Below are 18,411 nucleotides of genomic sequence, written 5' to 3' on the forward strand. Positions count from 1 at the left end.
TGGAGAAAATATATGGAACAAACTGTTGAATGTTGATATTAAACTTAAGTACACCCTCCATTCCAAAAGAAACCGAACTTTTGAAAACAAATAGTACCACTAGTGCCATCTGTTGTAATATTTTACCGGTAGATGGCGTAGTCCCTCATTGACAACTGGTATAAATGTCATGACATTTGGATGCACGGCAACAAAGTTATTGCGTTTCAACTGTCAGTGTGTTGTGTACATCGGTCGGAAAATGAGTTTCAAACAACGAGCTGCAATTGAGTTTTGTGTTACACTGAGTAAAACTTTTAGTGAAACGCGCCAAATGCTACAAAATGCATATGGTGATGAGTGTCTATCCCGTACGCAAGTTTACGAGTGGTTCAGGCGATTCAAATCGGGTAGAGAGACGCTGGATGATGACGAAAGATCAGGCCGTCCCAGAACCGGATTATCGGAAGAAAACATCGAAAAAGTGCGTGAATTCATCAAACATAACAAAAAATCGTCGGTGAAAGTTATTGAAATGGAATTAGGCATTCCTCAAACAACCGCATACCGCATTTTGACCGAAGTTTTGGGCCTTAAGAAGGTTAATTCGCGGTTTTGTACCACACAAACTCACCGAAGACCAAAAAGTTGATCGAATTGCGCATTGCGAAGACATCGTTAAAAGTGCTCGGCAGGATCGAAACTTCTTGAAATCGATTGTAACTGGTGACGAGACGTGGTGTTTTGAATATGAGCCCGAAACAAAGCGGCAAAGTGCTGAATGGAGAGCGCCGGATGAAGGAACACCTAAAAAAAAATCGCTTGGTGAAGTCAAAAGTTAAGGTGATGCTGATTTGTTTTTACGATTCAAAAGGAATTATCCACAAAGAATTTGTTCAGCCCGGCCAGACAGTCACTGGAGAGTTTTACTTAGGCGTCATGAAGCGTTTGCTGGCAAGAATTCGTCGTATTCGGCCCGAATATCGCGAAATCGACAGTTGGACTCTTTTGGACGATAATGCACCATCACATCGTTCGCGATTTGTAACTGAATTTTTGGTCAAAAATCACATTATTCGGTTGCATCATCCGCCCTATTCACCAGATCTCGCTCCGTGCGATTTCTATCTGTTCCCGAAACTGCATTTGGCGATGAAAGGAAAGTGGCACGCATCGATTGATGCCATTGAGAAGGCGACGACCGCCGTCCTAAAGACCATTCCAATAAAGGACATGGAGAAGTCGTTTGACAACTTGTTGGAGCGTGCAAATATGTGTATCGATGCAGAAGGGGAATACATTGATTAATAAAAATGATTTGTTCCAAAATGTACATTGCTTTTTTGTTTTTTTAAAACGTTCGGTTTCTTTTGGAATGGAGGGTGTAGATGCAATGTGTAATTAATAATTCCTAAAATTAATGAACAAAGACTTAATTTTTTGTCATCTGATTTTTTTTGTCTGACCTATTTTTATTATCATCTGATTTTGTACCTATTAACATTTAAAAATTTCAATGAAATACATAGAAGCAGCTGAAGATTAATTTGTTAATATTGGAATATTATTAATTATTTTTAATTTTTAAAGTTAATTAAGAAGCGAAATTTATTAACTCACAAGTATTTTGTTTAGTCATCATACATGATTGTTTTTACATGAGCCCACGGAATTAGGCAACTTCTCAAACAAAGTCTTAGTGATTATATATATATATATATATATATATATATATATATATATATATATATATATATATATATATATATATATATATATATATATATAATTGTAGCTTTGGTGCTTGTTAGTATAGTCTGACCATTTTTATCATCACCTATTGACTCACTTTGTAACTTGAATCGCAATAATCTTATCTTATCGCCACATTGCGCAAGCGTATAGACAGCGAAAATGCCGCACGGTGCGTTCAATCAGCTCATATCTATTCTTCCATTACTAAAAATGGAAGGAATCTAAATAATAGCTATTTTCTCCTAAGTGATTATTGTATTTAGTAGGGGTTTCTTTCACCTTAACAAGAGAATAGTGATGAGATTATATTTGATGCCTTCTATTCTCTTTGCAATTAAATCATCATAATATCTTTCTTTTAAATAGACGCTGACAGAGTAGGTAGCGACATTTATTAGCGTCAGGTAGGCATGTGATATAGCACATAACGACATCTATTCGCATGACCGTTTATTATTTGAATTAGTGACATACAGACTAAGGCATTGACGACGGTAGAGGTATAAAGAGGGCGGAGGGCACCGGTGGCTTCGGCTAACCCTCACACTCCGACACGTTGTATTGTAATTTAGGTCAAGTGCTAGCTAAACCTTCCCAAAATTTTCTTCCCTCCCAACATATTAAATCTGAAGTCGTCACTGGACTGAGAACTTTGCTGCTCATTATGAAGGTTTTATAAAGGCCTATAATTTTATATTTGTAAGTTACAACAATGAAGATTTATTGTTGTAGCTTACTTATTTCATAGCTATGCGCAATTTCTTGAATGTGATAATTTCATATTCAAGTGTTTATTTATGTAAGTGTTATTGAGTTAAATACTGTAAAATTATTACTCCTGCGCCGTATTATATACACGTTTCAAAACAACACTGACAACGTTTGAGGAGTGATTCTTGACACCAAGATAAGGAAAAAACTAATATGGACTTATGAGAAAATGTGCTTAGTTTCAAAGCTAGAGGTGACCAAAAGCGTGGAAAAGCTACATTTTACGCATAATTGCATTATTTCAAACACGAGAAACCATGAAGTGGCAGCAAGGGCGCCCATCAGGGGGGGGCAAGGTGGGGCGATCGCCCCCCCTAGAGGAAATTGTACTTCAGAATATCGAAAATCCAATAGAATTTTTACATTAGTTACAGCAAAATTTGAAACTATTTTTTGAAACGTCGCTTATACTTGCCCCCCCTGGAAACCACAACATGGGCGCCCTTGAGTGGCAGTCCATATTAGCGTAAAGGAAGTCACATATATGCCATTCAAAAATGAATGTTCCAAGGGATTCCCTACAGAGCATGATTTCCAAACAAGTTCCCAACAGAATTCTCAGATATCCTCTTAGTTGAAGGTGGGCTCAAATAACGCATGCTGTGATGTATTAAAGTACGGTAATGCTTAAAGTTTTAAAATACATGAAATATACCATGGAATAATGTATTGCAGCACCCCTTATTCCGAACGCGAGAAACCGTGAAGCTGCCGATCCTAACACTTCCGACCAGTGAAGCCATATCTAGCATCTTGGTGCTAGATCTAGCATAATTAACATGCATTTAGCATCTAGCATCTTGACTTTAGCATCTTGGCCAAATCTAGCATAATTTCATTCTTCCCTCTGATGAACAGAAAAAGAACGAAAATTTAGATAGTTCAAGGACCGTCTGGAATTATTCTTCTTAGTTGAAGCGATGGTTGGAGCAATGAAACCAGTCAGTATTTCCGCGGTTGTAATTTATTGTTGAATTCAGAGAAATGTTCAAAAATAGCAAAACGTGACTCTACAAAACATATTTACTTACCCATAGTTTTATTACTGTCAACTGAAACCTGAATGTCTGGCTATATGGGATGTTTCTGTCCCTTTCAATTTACACTAAAAGAAATGCTTCAGGGCTGTGTCGGAAGTGGCATGTTGTGAATATGTTTCTTAAACTGTGAACCATTCATAAAAAATAAATTCGATCTTCCTCTCTTATAATGTGCCATTTACCAAATTATTAAATTATTATTCCTGACAGCGTCATATTAGCTTTGTACATGAATACAGTTGAAACACGTCATTAAAATAATGAAGATAAGTAGGGCCGGGTCTTTAAAATTAGTTAGGAAAGATAATTTGAAAATCTGGCATAATTTTCAAAAATCTAGCATAATTCAGACCCGTGTTTGGCATCATCGCGAGTCTCGAGTGTGGCAACCCTGCTTCCGACTTCACGCCGACACATTCCGTATTCACTGCTATTATACTTTGGATCCACCTTTAACTAAGGGGATGTCCGGACCTGTCTTTAAGTAAGAGCATATCTGAGAATTCTGTTGAGAACATGTCTGGGGATCACATCCTATAACAAATCCCTTGCGCACATATTACACATTGGTGAAATATACATTTTTGGATGATATATGTGTAACTTCTTTACGCTGATATCGATAGTCAGTCCACGCTAACTGGTGTTAGAAATAAAACGTGTTATACTGTAGCTTTCCCATGCTTTTGGCAGCCCTAGATATGAAATTAAGCATTTTTCCCCATAACCCCATACGATTTTTTTTTCGTATCTTAGTGTCTGGAATCACCTCCGAAACACTGTCGGTAATGTTTTAAAAACCCTGTAGAGGGATCCCTGCAGATACGGAAGTCCCCTCCTTACCTCTAATATCAACCACGGGGACACCCATAGCTACTTAATTTCATATCTAGTTTCTTTTGTTGTCTTAAACAATAAGAAGCAATCATAGGTAATTATCAACAATGAAAGTAAATTGCTGATAAAAGCGTTTATCACACGTTATTTACAGCCACAATAATCATCTCTCCGTAAGAGCAAATAACAATATCGTTAAACGTATTGACAAGTGATTGGCTTTCGAATATCACTGATAACATACACATTCATTGTATTCGATGCGGGTTTGCTTGTTCGTCATAAATTAAATAGATAAGATTTTAATTATGAAAACTTATTTATTGTAATTTCTTATCTGTACATGCAGCATACAGAGTACATCAAAGGGGAAACCTGAAAGAAGAAAAAGCAGTTTTATACCTTTTACGTGTACTTTGTATTTTGTTATTTTTTCTTTCTTTTACTTACTGAAACGTTAACCTTAAAATCAAATACAATAATATATATATATATTTTTTTTTAAATTTACTGAGATTTTTCTTTCTTTTTTTAAGTGCCTACAATACCTACAGCAATCCATTATGTAGTGGTATTCAACCGGAGGTACTTACGATACATAACTACATATTAACCCTCCAAACATACATTAATTTTCAGTACACAAATTACTTAAACATGGGCTTTGGCAGACACTTCATTACTTAAATGATTTCATTTAACATTTAAAAGTAGGTAATAAAATTGTGACTGGACTGCGTCTTAATGTATGAAGATAATAAGTAGGCAGTTCATTTTTACTGGAACGGTCATGTGAACTTCTAGCGTAGAGTCAAGAACACTATAACTTAGCACAGAGCTGTCTACTACGGAATTGCAGCAGTATAAAAATATGCGGTTTTCAACCCAAAAAGTCTTTGATGTCGAAGATGTGTCTCTACAAGAACACCTTCAGAGATGGAAATGGTTGAAGCCGCTGAGCCAGGTCAACGAGTAGTGGATAGGGAAGCGTTTCGTATCACAATACGAGGAGTGACTGAAAAGTTTTGAGCTTAACATATAAAATGAGGATCTAGAATAAAATAATTATATGTATTAGAATAGTACAACCTTTGATATTAATGTGTATCAAGTTCTTTGATTCTAAGTAATTTCTTTTGTCTTTTACAGGCTCTTGAAGTGAGTGAGATAGCAGAAGTTGAGAAAATAATAATAATAATAATAATAATAATAATAATAATAATAATAATAATAATAATAATAATAATAATAATAATAATAATAATAATAATAATAATAATAAAGCGAGTACAGGTCAGTCATCAAGTATCTGCAGTTAAAAGGAATGTCGGCGTCTGAAATCCATCAGATTACGGTCAATACCGTAGGTGAATCTGTTCCTTCATATGTTACCATCAAAAGATGGATTCAGGAATTCAAGCGTGGTAGGCAGAGTGTTGAAGATGAGCCGAGATCTGCACAGAGAAAAATCCGTTCTCCGAACAGCGGTATATTGTACAAATATTCGGTATCCTCTTGCTTATTATAGAAATCAGTATGGAGCATACGTTATCCGTATGCTACATAGACACTGCCCTTAGATGTTACATCATGCCGTTGCAGGATGTCTGACATCTAACAGTTTTCACATCATATATATCACATTCATATACTTACGTTACCTTCGTCAGCTATATGTTATATATGTCCATTTGTAAGTGAGATCCTGACCGCCTACATTGTTTCATACGGAAAGTACGTATAGATGGAAAACTTATACAACTTAAGCAAGTATTATAAAACATGCGTTTTCAGTTATACATCTGCTGTACGTTGTCCAAAAATTACAGGAATTACGCATGTAACCTATCTTTTTAAGTACGCCACCTACATTTTTTCTCAGTGTGGGAGACCATCAAGTGCTATCACTACGGAAAACATTGGCCTGGTTCTTGATAAGATCATGGAAGATCGTCGATTATCAACTCGACAGATAGCAGACGTATAACATAGGAGCGAGCAGATCATATTCTGAAGAATGAGCTTGTTTATCAAAAGTTTCTGCTCTATGGGCCCCACGTCTTCTGATTCCAGAATAAAAACGCACTCGCTACCGTGGACAATTTGAAACTGTTAGAACGTGATGTGGACGATTTTCTCTGTCAATTCTTCACTATGGACGAGTATTGGTACACCATTACCAGCCAGAAACAAAACAACAATCCAAACAATGGAAGCGACCCTCCTCTCTTACCCCAAAGAAGACAAAGGTGATCCCCTCCGCTGGCAAAGTGATGGCCTCTATTTTTTGGGATTCCCAAGTGTGATATTCATTGATTACGTGCAAAGGAGTAATACTATCACAAGACAATACTATAGTGACCTTTCGAGAAAACTTCGAGTGCAAATTCAAGAAAAAAGGCCACAAATGATGTCCAGAGGCGTTCTCTACCATCATGACAATGTTCCCGGCCACACATCAGCAGTTGCCCTGGCTACTATTCACGAATGCGGCTTTCAACCCGTTCCTCGTCCACCCTATTCTCCAGATCTGGCCCTCTCAGACTTCCACTTGTTCCCTAATCTATAAAAAGGCACTAGCAAGACACAACAAAGTATACAGACAGGGCCGAATTTATGGGGGTGCACCGGTGCAGTGCACCCCCCTTCGTTGTAAATATATACTATCTAAAATGAGAAGCTAGTAACGAAAATAGCAAGACTTTCCGAAACTTTCTGCCGTCATGTTTCCGTTTGGGGCTTGAAAGAAAGCAGAGCTTTACAAAAGCAATAGTTTGTCGATTTTCTGAAGATTGAAGGAAAAGGATTCACCAAGCAAAACAATATAACATTTGTCAAGTAGGAAAGAAAACAGAAGGCTGGAGGAGAGAACTTTTTTTCCTGCATAACACTTGCGACCCTCTTTAAAATGCTCTCCTCTGTTCTATGCATCAGCGTTGTCAGGGGTAAAGAATGTTGTCACATGTCTCTTTGAATAGTTCAATGTGATTGGCTATTTTGGGTATTATTGGTGCACCCCTCCCTCAGACGATCCTGGATCCGGCCCTGTATACAGACATGTTTTAGCGAAAGAAGCCGCATTCCTGCATTAAATTTGTGCAATCCAACCCAGTAGAACATGGCAATATCCTATTAGTTATGAAGTTTATCAGAAAAATAAATCCTTGGAAGACTCAATGAGTGTTGTAACTTTATTGTGCACCGCACGAGTCATGCTAGATTTAGTCTCGAGCCGCCACTAGTTTAGACATATCTGCAATAGCCATGCAGGGCAAAACTCCTCTTAGGCACATGATCCAAAGAATTAGGATTCGATCTGAGCATTAATGTTTGTGTAACCCCATGTTGGTTGATTGGCAAACTCAAAATAATAATAATCACAAAATAAAATACAATAAATCTTTAAAAACCCTGTACAAATAAAATAAAACGGTCAATAAACTACGATCCTCGTTTTTAAATTTGAAATTAATACACTTTGGAATGGTATAAAGGAATGAAGCGTCGATAGACCGTATACTCTCTGTATCCTGGTAACACTTATAGAACTTCGTAACAATATGTGCCACTTTCATGCCCATAACCCCATGTTTTTAACAGAAGAATAATAGAAAAAATAGCATTATTCTCTGCTAGTATTGCTCCCTTTCCCCTGCTGGATTACTCTGAAATTTCACGCTCTGGCTGGCGTTCTTATCGCGAGCTTCCCTCGCCCTTCCATTTGACAGGTGAGCTTGCAGCCTGACGGAGCAGAAGGATAGACGTAGGCAACTGGAAAAACGGACCGCTGTTCCTGTCAGGCGGCTGCGCCCGGCTGATAAAGACTCCTCTGTCACAGCATATTCAATAATGTCTTACTGCCTTCCTTTTTTTGTCAATTTCATTTCATATTCTTCCTTTCTCTTCTTTTGTAATCATCCAAGAGAAAAGTCGTCACATGTGACCTTATTATGTGTTCAATATTCAATATTATTTGCCCTATTGGAGTTCTTTCGGCAACAACGTTCCAAAGTTTAAACTCTACTGTGGTACTGTCGAATAAAAGTAAGATCTTTCGCAGTTCACTTTAAAGTAGGGTTACCTCCGTTACCATATTTTCAAAGTTTAAAAAACGAAAAAATTTTGAACAAACTATTCACATATCTTGGGCTACCTCTAATTTTCTTCAAGAAACCTGTCTTAGTTACGATATCAGCATAGTAACCTGTACGTGTTTTACGTATCCAATAATGCAAACATATTAATTTTACATTGTTAAAGGGGATACGGTGTCTCAGTGATAAAGCGCTTACCTCTAGTGAGTGAGGACCCTGATTCGATCCCCGACCAAGTAAGTTTGTGGTGGACAACATCGTCTTCGTGAGTTTTCTCGGGGCACTTCTGTTTCCTCCTACATTCTCATTCTATCAACTTTTACATCATCATTCACTTGCCTTGGTCACCTGTCTCCCTTAGCCTAAACGGCATAATCGTGGGACGTTAGACTGAAAGATTTCACATTTCATACGCTGTTAATATTCGAGTTACGTCCGTAGATGTAGTGCAACAGATGTAGTGACTACAGGTTTACTGTAGATACAGTGGTTGAAGTGAGACGGTGTGCGGTGGTATGCTATACCGCCTCTGGTTTTTCAGTGATGAAGACATACCTTCTCTGGTAATCAAAACACCGTCACTGGAAAGTGGATGCTAATATACAATTAATAAATCCATTCTTATGCACAGTAATCAATGAATAGCTTTGCGCGTTAAGAGGCCTCATCCCGGCGAAATTAAAATACCGCTAATTTTACAGTAATCATGTGATATCTTCAAATAGATAAGAAGATAATTGAAATGTGGGACAAGAGCGCCCTAGACAATATTATTTTGCATGAGCTACTGTTATCACAAGTCACCTAGTGGCTTTCCGTTTTTAGCCGTTTAGAAACGCGAAAATAAATGCCGCTTTTCAAAATGGCTCGAAATCGAAAGCAGATAAGTGAATCGTGATAACGGTATCTCATGTAAAATAATATTGTAAATAATATATTCCACATTTCGATTATCTTTTATCTATTTGAAGATATCGCAAAATTACTGTAAAATTAGCGGTATTTTAATTTCGCTGAACGTTGCCAACACAGACATTTTTGTTATTTTTCCTACCTTTTGTTTCTAAAATGAGGTTTCTACAAGAAGTTCACTCCTTGGTCCTACGCAAGAACTCGTACTGGTTGTGTTGGTTGCAGATAAGGGTCCCATGACAAACGAATGAATCATGGGCCCAATCTAAACAAAAAGTAGTGTATTGAGGCAACTCGTTTAAACTGGAATCGGAAAGTATTGTTACGAGTTCGTCGGGACTTCTTTTGTGTCTACAATGATAAAGGAATACATAACTGAGTCCGATATTTACGAGGGAAAAATATAAGTCGTGCAATCAAAAAATATGTTGTTTTCATTAAAAAGTATTTTTGTATCTTTCAAATAATTGTTTAACACTGTGAATACATGTGCGGTGATTGGGTGCTTGAGTGTATAACTAATATTTAGATCTTTGTGGCAATTGCTTTTAGATAATTCAATTTGGTATTGTTACTTAATGAAACTTAAATATTTTCAATGTGGAGTTTTTAGTAAAAATTAAAATGCAACTCTCTTGCATGCCTCCCCAATAAATTCATCTATCATGAGCTTAATCCTCATGACATGAATTTCGCTGCATTTCCTGATTATCTTACTAGAGCACAACGGGAGGCCAAATTTCCTTCCGGCGATCTGTGTTGAGTGGGGATTCAAGAGTTGCCCCGGGAGAAACTGTTTAAAAAATGTTCATACACACAGAGAAAAATCCGTTCTCCGGACAGCGGTATATTGTAAAAATATACAGAATCCTCTTGCTTACAACAGAAATCTGTAAGGAGCATACGTTATCCATATGCTACATACGCACTGCCCTTAGATGTTACATCATGCCGTTGCAGGATGTCTGACATCTAAGAGTTTTCCGTTTTTCATATGCGTATACTTATGTTACATTCTTCAGCTATATGTTATATACGTCCATTTATATGTGAAATCCTAACCGCCTATATTGTTTCATACGGAAAGTGCGTACAGATGGAACACTTATACGGAAAGTATTATAAAACATGCGTTTTCAGTTATACGTCTGTTGTACGTTAAGTTCAAAAACTACAGGAATTACTCGTGTAACCTATCTTTTTAAGTACGCCACCTACATTTTTTTCTCAATGTAAAACTCGGTTTTTCAGCGTTTTCGTGTATAATTCTCTATAGTATAACATAAGGAGATTTTTTTTTTATTTTTCACAGAAAGCCGGGGGCGGGGAGCAAAGCTTCTCCATGTTCCTTTTCCCCGTAACTACGGAGGAGCTCTCCCATGGTTTTGAGTCATTATATAGATAAATAGAAATGCAATATTTTAGGCAACATACCCTCACTGTATTTCAATATTTAGTTAGTTAAAACTGTATGTCGAATATGAGCAGAGGTGGTATGTCGAGGTTTGAAAATAAGAAAAATTAGTAGTATGTTCCATTAGTGAGTCATTTTTCACCATCACTGAAGCGCTCTGTGATATCGGTTATTTTCGGTCATTTTTATAGATATATCTCTCCCAAGTTGCACGGCCGAATTTGGATTTGAACGGTATCAGAACTGTCACTGTTTATCTCAGCAAACCCGAAAACTATGGATTCGATACTAATATCGATCATTTTTAGATATCTTTCCTTTCTCCCTCATCTAAGTTTCACCGTCAAAGTGAGATGATAAAAATCCATCCAGGCGCGAACCTCATCAATGTTGAAAATTTGATCGAGATCGGTCGTGTGGTTCAAGAGTTAATAAGTTTTATTTATTTTTTATATCTCCCCTCCTCCTCCTCCGCTAAGTTCTATCGTCAAAGTGAATAGATAAAAGCTAGGAATGGACAAAATTTTCCGGAATCTGGAAAAATTCCGGAATTTGGAAAAAATCAGGAATTCTGACAAATTCCGAAATTCAGAAAAATTCCGGATTTTTCCGAAATCGGATTTTTTAATTCCAGATTTTTCGGATTTTACTTTTTGGATTCCGGAAAGTAAAAATTTCCGAATTGGTCATCCCTAAAAACCCGCCCGAACTTAATCTATGTTGAAAATTTGATCGAGATCGGTCCGGTGGTTCAAGACTTATTAAGTCACGAATCTAGTCACTTTCACTTTTATTTATACAGAAGACATACCGTACTAAGCAGAAGAGACGCTTAAGTGTCGCCTACATACATTTTTTTCCTTTTCTTTGAATAAATCCTTGCAGATGATTTAAGGTAATATCAAGTCTATGGCTGTATAAATTATTTGTATACATGTTATTGATACGTGAATGCAGTATACGTTACAATAATTTACTAAAGACCAAATGAACAACGTAAAGAAAACAGGACAAGATTGAAATTTTTGTTTTGAGACGGGCTGGAAATTAGATGAAAACTGTACTTTCCTGTTCAGAACAGTGCGTATTAACCTATTTAAGCTTAAGATTTCTTTTTGGTGAAATGTAAAGGGAAGACTTTTTATGACCAAACGGTTTTGTTAACTGAAGAAGCTAAATACAGTATTTGATAAAAGTTAAATGTCTTTATTATAATTATTATTGGTTTAACGTTCCAGGATTATGCTCCTAGACGGTGATGATGATGATAACGAATGAAATGGTGGTAATAAGAAAATATTTCGTAACCCTTTCATTGTAGAAAGAACGGCATTTCAGCTATTGCCTTATAAATTTAAAAGTAATATTGCACGTAATGTTCTAAAGGTAATATGCATTTTTTTTTTTTTGCCACATTGCAAATATTTGAATGATAGAAAAATAAAACAAAAAGAAATTTAGTTTTTGAATTATATAGTGTTTACAGTACAACATTGGTTTCGATAAGTTTATTTATCGTTCTATATACAAAGTGTTTCAAAATGAATATCTGGGTTTTAAGTCTTTTTAGTTATTATTACATTTAATACACAATTACAAATAATAAATCAAATGAAAGAGCAACTCAAACAGTTTTTGCTACAACTGTTCAATGTAAGCACCATTTCTCATACGGCACACACCGAGTCGATAGGCGAGTTCTTCCCAACCTTGATCAGTGTACTTGAAGTAATTATTGCAACAACTGCTTCAATGCTCTTTCTTAAATTTGTTAATCTCAAAAAAACTTCTCCACACAAATGTCACTGGAATTGCTAATTCACGTCTAGCCTTCCGATTAAATTTCTTGGAATTACACGTGAAAGACTCTGTCACTCCTTCAACACGTTCTTCAGTCATTCTTGGTTGTTCCGTACTCTTCCTTTTGCAAATGGGCAGAAAGCTTTTTGTGTTTTCAAACTGATGGTACCATCTACGGATGTTGTTATCACTTGGTGGGTTGCATTTGAATGTAATACGGAAAGCAAAATGTAAAACACAAAAAGCTTTCTGCTATTTGCTACTAGCACTTTCTAACGGCAGACAGAGGAAACAGTCCATGCGCATGCGTACGTACAAAACTGTTTGAGTTGCTCTTTCATTTGATATATTATTTATAATTTTAAATTAATTGTAATAAATACTACAATGCCTTAAAATCCCTATATTCAGTTTGAAATAGGGATGGCCTTTTTCGAAAAATCTGTTTTTCGATTTTCGGAAATTTCATTTTTCGTACTTTCGTTTTTCGCTTTTTCGAAAAAAAATCGTTTTTTGTTGTTCGAAATATTTCTTGTTTTTCGGAAAATTTTCCGTTTTTCGTTTTATAAAAAAAAATCGTTTTTCGAAAAAAATTCGTTTTCCGTTTTTCGATGATTTTTCGTTTCTCGAAAAGTTTTCAAGATTCGCGGAATGATAATGTGGGAAGAAATGGGAGTACCCCGGGAAAACACACGGACACGATGTTGTCGGCCACGAACTTACTTGACCTAGGACCAAATGCACAAGACGTAAGCGTTCTAACTGAGCTGCCGTGCCCCTTGGATTTGGATTTAATGAAAGGATAGTGTATAATGACGAAACTCATCCAATCACGACCAAAATTAGTATGGTTATGGACTGCGATGTATTTAGTACATACGTTAAATATTATGGTGTTTGGGACTTTGGTTCCAGAGTTATTGCTAATCAAATTTGTGTTTTAAGTTAGTGATATCAAGAAATTTCGCTAAGACGCATTTGACTAAACTCAAATGAGCTTGACGAAAGTTGATAGGATCATAAATATTGACAAGCTTGGTATGCATGGAAGCTCAGTATAAAATATTATGGTGTACAGACTTTTTGTTCCTGAGTTATTAGCTATCAATGTTAGGTTTGGAATCAGTGAAATCAAGGAATTTCATTAAAGCGCGAAAGATGGAACTTATCCAATTTTTACCAAACTTGGCAACGTGGTAGATCTTGACGAGCTTAGTAACTATAAAGGTAGCCAAGAAAGATCTGTCGCTTTTTCACCCAACACCTTCAAACATCGATATGTAACCTGACATACTTGGAAGATCAAAAATAGTCCCCATCAGCATCGACTACCTTCTGCCAACGTTTTGGAAGGCCATGTATTCCACCGCGGTAGAACTTGGTGAGCCGTGAAGCGAAGAAGGTATCAAGTGCATTTTGTACCTCTACTAGGAATTTGAACTGGCGTCCTCTAAGCTGATTATCCAAGGAATGGAACAGGTGATAATCGGATGGTGCAATGTCCGGGGAGTATGGCGGATGCAATAGTGTTTCCCATCCAAAGTGTAGAATGGTGTCCCGGGTCATCCTAGCCACGTGGGGCTTAGCGAGTTTTTTGTTGAACACGGCTCAACTGCTGACAATACACAGTTGCGTTGATGCTCTGACTAGCTGGTAGCAGTATTTATTTTTTCAAAATACTGTCCAAAAAATTTGGACTTGAACTTAGTAAAATCAAGAAATTTCATTAAAACGCGTTAAACTCATCTGATATTGGCCAAAGTTGATATGGTCATAGACTTTAACGAATCTGGTATGCTTGCGAGCTCAGCACGAAATATTGTAATGCACAGACCTTTGTTTCTCGGTTCTTGAGGAATATAAATTATAAATAATAATTCACAAAGGTTAACAGTGTAAAGTTTATATTTTACAGAATATTAAAAAATAATTATTTACTAATAGTGATTATTAATGTTATCGACAATATGGCATTACTGCTGTATCGCCGGACCAATTTGAAAATCGAAAAAATGGAGCAAAATATACTGCATTCGGTTATATTTGGTTGCATTACATTAAGTTACGTTAGATTATGTTATTAGATGCGCAGTTTTACTATACGGATCCATAGTATAAGTAGTAGTAGGAGTAGCAGTAGTAGTAGTAGGAGGAGGAGGAGGAGGGGTAGGGATAGTAGTGGTAGTAGTAGTAGGAACGGGTTAGAATCCCCGCAGGGGTTGGTTGGCTTCTGTTCTCGACATGAAATGGGCAAATTAAAGCTTTGCCCAAATTTTTCTGTACATTTTACAATCTATGGATCCGTATAGTAAAACAAGTGTACCTCTCTTCGAAATAGTCCATCCGCCTCCACATACAGTGCCGCTTACAACATCAAAAACAACCAGCAAATACAATCACTTTCTGAGCTTTCACTATTCCCCTTACCTGACTTTCAATCACTCCTCCTCATAAACTTAAATAAATTCTCCAATTGACCCGGTAAATTTCCTAAAATTGGTCCGGCGATACAGCAGTTAACCCGACAATATATTTTATAATGTAAAAAAAAAAAAAAAAAAAAAAAAAAAAAAAAAAAAAAACCTAACAAATTACCAAATAGAAGGATCCTGTATAAACTGATCGTGATAGTATCAGACAACTCTGTAATAAATTGACTTTTAACAATTGATTTTAACAAAATATGAAACATGAAGTGATTATATGTACTGATACTGATTCTAAAGACTTGTCACTAAGATCCCCCATTCATTTGTCTTATTTTCTATAACTAATTAAGTCAGTATCGAAAACAATTTGATTGCTTTCAAAAATAGGCAATTTAATACTAACAAAATACTATTGAATGGCTTATTTGTTCTAAAGATGTTTTATATACGGTAGGACAAAGAACTAAGTATCTGACTATAATAATCTCATCAAACAAGAATTCAAATTTTAAATAGGTGGGTCTTCGTTTTCGTATTAGTTTTTACTGCTACTAACTTCAGTAGAAGAATACTACCAAGATGAAATATTTTTATTTGGTTGTTTGTTGAAGTTCAGCGTCCGTTTTCAGTATCGAGATGGACCTATATTTTAAAGTGGAATCCGCACCACCATAACACGTTCAATGTTTTCCACTCGGGACCCTGTGTATCAAAGGAATACGCGCTAGCCACTAGACCAATGGGCAGGGCTTGAAATTTTTTCTTGGAATTGTGAAATTATATATTTAAAAGAAACGTTTGTCGCTTCCTAGTACCTCTCTCGTGCTATGAGAAAAAAATATTGTAACCAGAGATATAGTAAGTATTTATCACTTTCGGTTGCATTAAACTTAGAGATGGAAACTATTATTGTGGCACAGAATCCATATCAAAAACTGCTTCCGGCTATCGTTTTTTTTTTCTTTACTATGAAACCGGAAATGGTAGTTTCTCACTATTTCCGATTTACATAGAGGGATAGCGATCCATATGAAAATCTTCGAATCCTGGATTCATATATATATCGTTATCTCTTATTATTTTTGCTCTATGGTGATCAATACTGAAACCGGGAGTTGTGATCAGGGGCGGATCCAGGACGGACTTCTGGGGAGGTGGCGGTGGGTTCTAATACTGCTACTTAGAACTACTTTTAAGAGCCCCAAACTCTGGGATGGGTTTTATTTATATATAAAATAAGAAAGTGTCCTCTTCTGGGGGGCAACCGCCCCGATTGCCCCCCTGGATCCGCCCCGATTGCCCCCCTGGATCCGCCCCTGGTTGTGATACATTTTTCCTACTTCCTGTTTTTGTAGAGAAACAAGTGACTTTCATTTCACAGTGTAAAACTACTATAGACTTCCAATCTATGCGAATTGAATACTCAAACTTCAGTACAACAAATAGCACAACTAAAACTCCTGGTTGGAATAGATTAATAAGATCAAAGATAGAATCTGTCCCTCGGATGCTGAATCCGTATCAAAAAGCTATTATTAGCTATCACTTATCGTTTTTGTTCTATGGCGATAAAGATTGAAAGCAGGAATGGTAAATTTGAACCACTTCCGGCTTGAATAGAGGGTTAAGGGAGGGAGTGGAATCTATTCTTAGGACACTAAATCGATTTCAGAAAAACCTCTTCTCGATATCTTTTATAGTTTTTGCTCTATGAATATAAGTATTGGAACCGAGAGTAGTAGTAAATTTCAAGCATTTCCGGTTACAAAAGAGTGAAGCAGGTTATGACGATATGTTCTCTTAAAACCCTGAATTGTTTCCAGAAAATTGCTAGTAGCTACCTATTACAAGTTTTGTTTTATCGTGACAAGTGTTAAAACCGGAAATGGTTAATTTGAACACTTTCGGTTCAAATAAAGTGTTAACGAAGAAGGTGGAAGCTATTCTTGGGATGCTGAATTGATTTTTTAAAAAATGCATCTCGATATCTCTCACCGATTATTTGCTCTATAGAAATTAATATTACCTATAAAATCAAAAATAGTAATAAATTTCAACTATTTCTGCCCTTGTGGAGTGTTGCGGATTGTAATGGTATTTCCTCTTGAGACCCTGAATCAATTGTAGGTGAACCACTTGTCGCTATCTATTACAAATTTTGTTCTGTGGCGATAAATGTTGAAACTTGTAATCGTTAATTTTGAACCACTTCTGGTGTGAATAGAGATCAAGGTAGAAGGTAGAGCCTATTCTTAGAACACCTAGTCGATCGCAAAAAACCGCATCACGATTTCTCCAAGTTTTTGCTTTATAAAAATCAGTATTGAAACCAATATACTAGTAAATTCAGTCACTTTCGGTTTCGATAGTATTGTGGGTTGAGATGATATATAGCTTATATACTCTTGAGACGCTGTATCGATTTGATTGAAAAAAAAAAAAAAAAAAACACTTGTAGCTATCTATTACTATTTTTGTTCTATATCGATCAATGTTGAAACCGAAAATGGTTATTTTAAACAACTTCCGATCTGAATAGAGGTTTAATGGAAAAAATAGACCTATTTTTTGGTAGCTGAATCGATTGCAAAAATCTACATCTCAATATCGCGTAATTCAGTATTGAAACCGGAAATAATAGTAAATATAAACAATTTCTGGTTTTGATTGAATGTTGTGGATAGTTATATGTTGTCTTAAGACGCTAAATTGTTTGCAATAAATCGCTTCTCGCTATCTATTACTCTTTTCGTTCTATAGAGATAAAAACTGAAACCAAAAAAGGGTATTTGAACCACTTACGGTTGGAATGCAGGGTTAATGGAGGAAATCGAACCTATTTTAGGGGCTCTAAATCGACCGCAAGAAACAACTTCTCAATATCTGTTACTGTTTTTGCTCTGACACCTGTCGGCAGACAGACGGACAAAGCCATTCTAAAGACTTCCGACACTTATGCATAGCTTAATCTGCAAGTGTAATAAGGGCGAACATTGAATATATTCTGACACTGGTTCTGGAAAACCGCGTCTTTCTATTTAAATATATATTACCGTTTGTGTTCAGTGGTGATCAACAATGTAGCAAAAAGCGATAGATCTCAACCACTTCTGGATTAAATAAAAGTCAAATGCATTAGATGAATCTATTCGTGTTGCAAACCTATGTTTCTCGCTATTTCTTACCGTTCTTGCTCTGATGCCAGCCGACAGACGAACGGATGGATAGACAGACAGATGAACATAGCTGTTCCATAAGACTTCCTATACGTGTGCATAGTATACTATAGTTTGGAACAGACTTGGTATGGGTCAATGAAAACTTGATCCACGACCTACTGACCCACCACCCACCATGAACAACTCTCATCCACTGTGACC

Source organism: Thermobia domestica, chromosome 1, assembly GCF_964235325.1.
Source record: "Thermobia domestica chromosome 1, izTheDome1.hap1.1, whole genome shotgun sequence".
In the NCBI taxonomy this organism is placed as follows: domain Eukaryota; kingdom Metazoa; phylum Arthropoda; class Insecta; order Zygentoma; family Lepismatidae; genus Thermobia; species Thermobia domestica.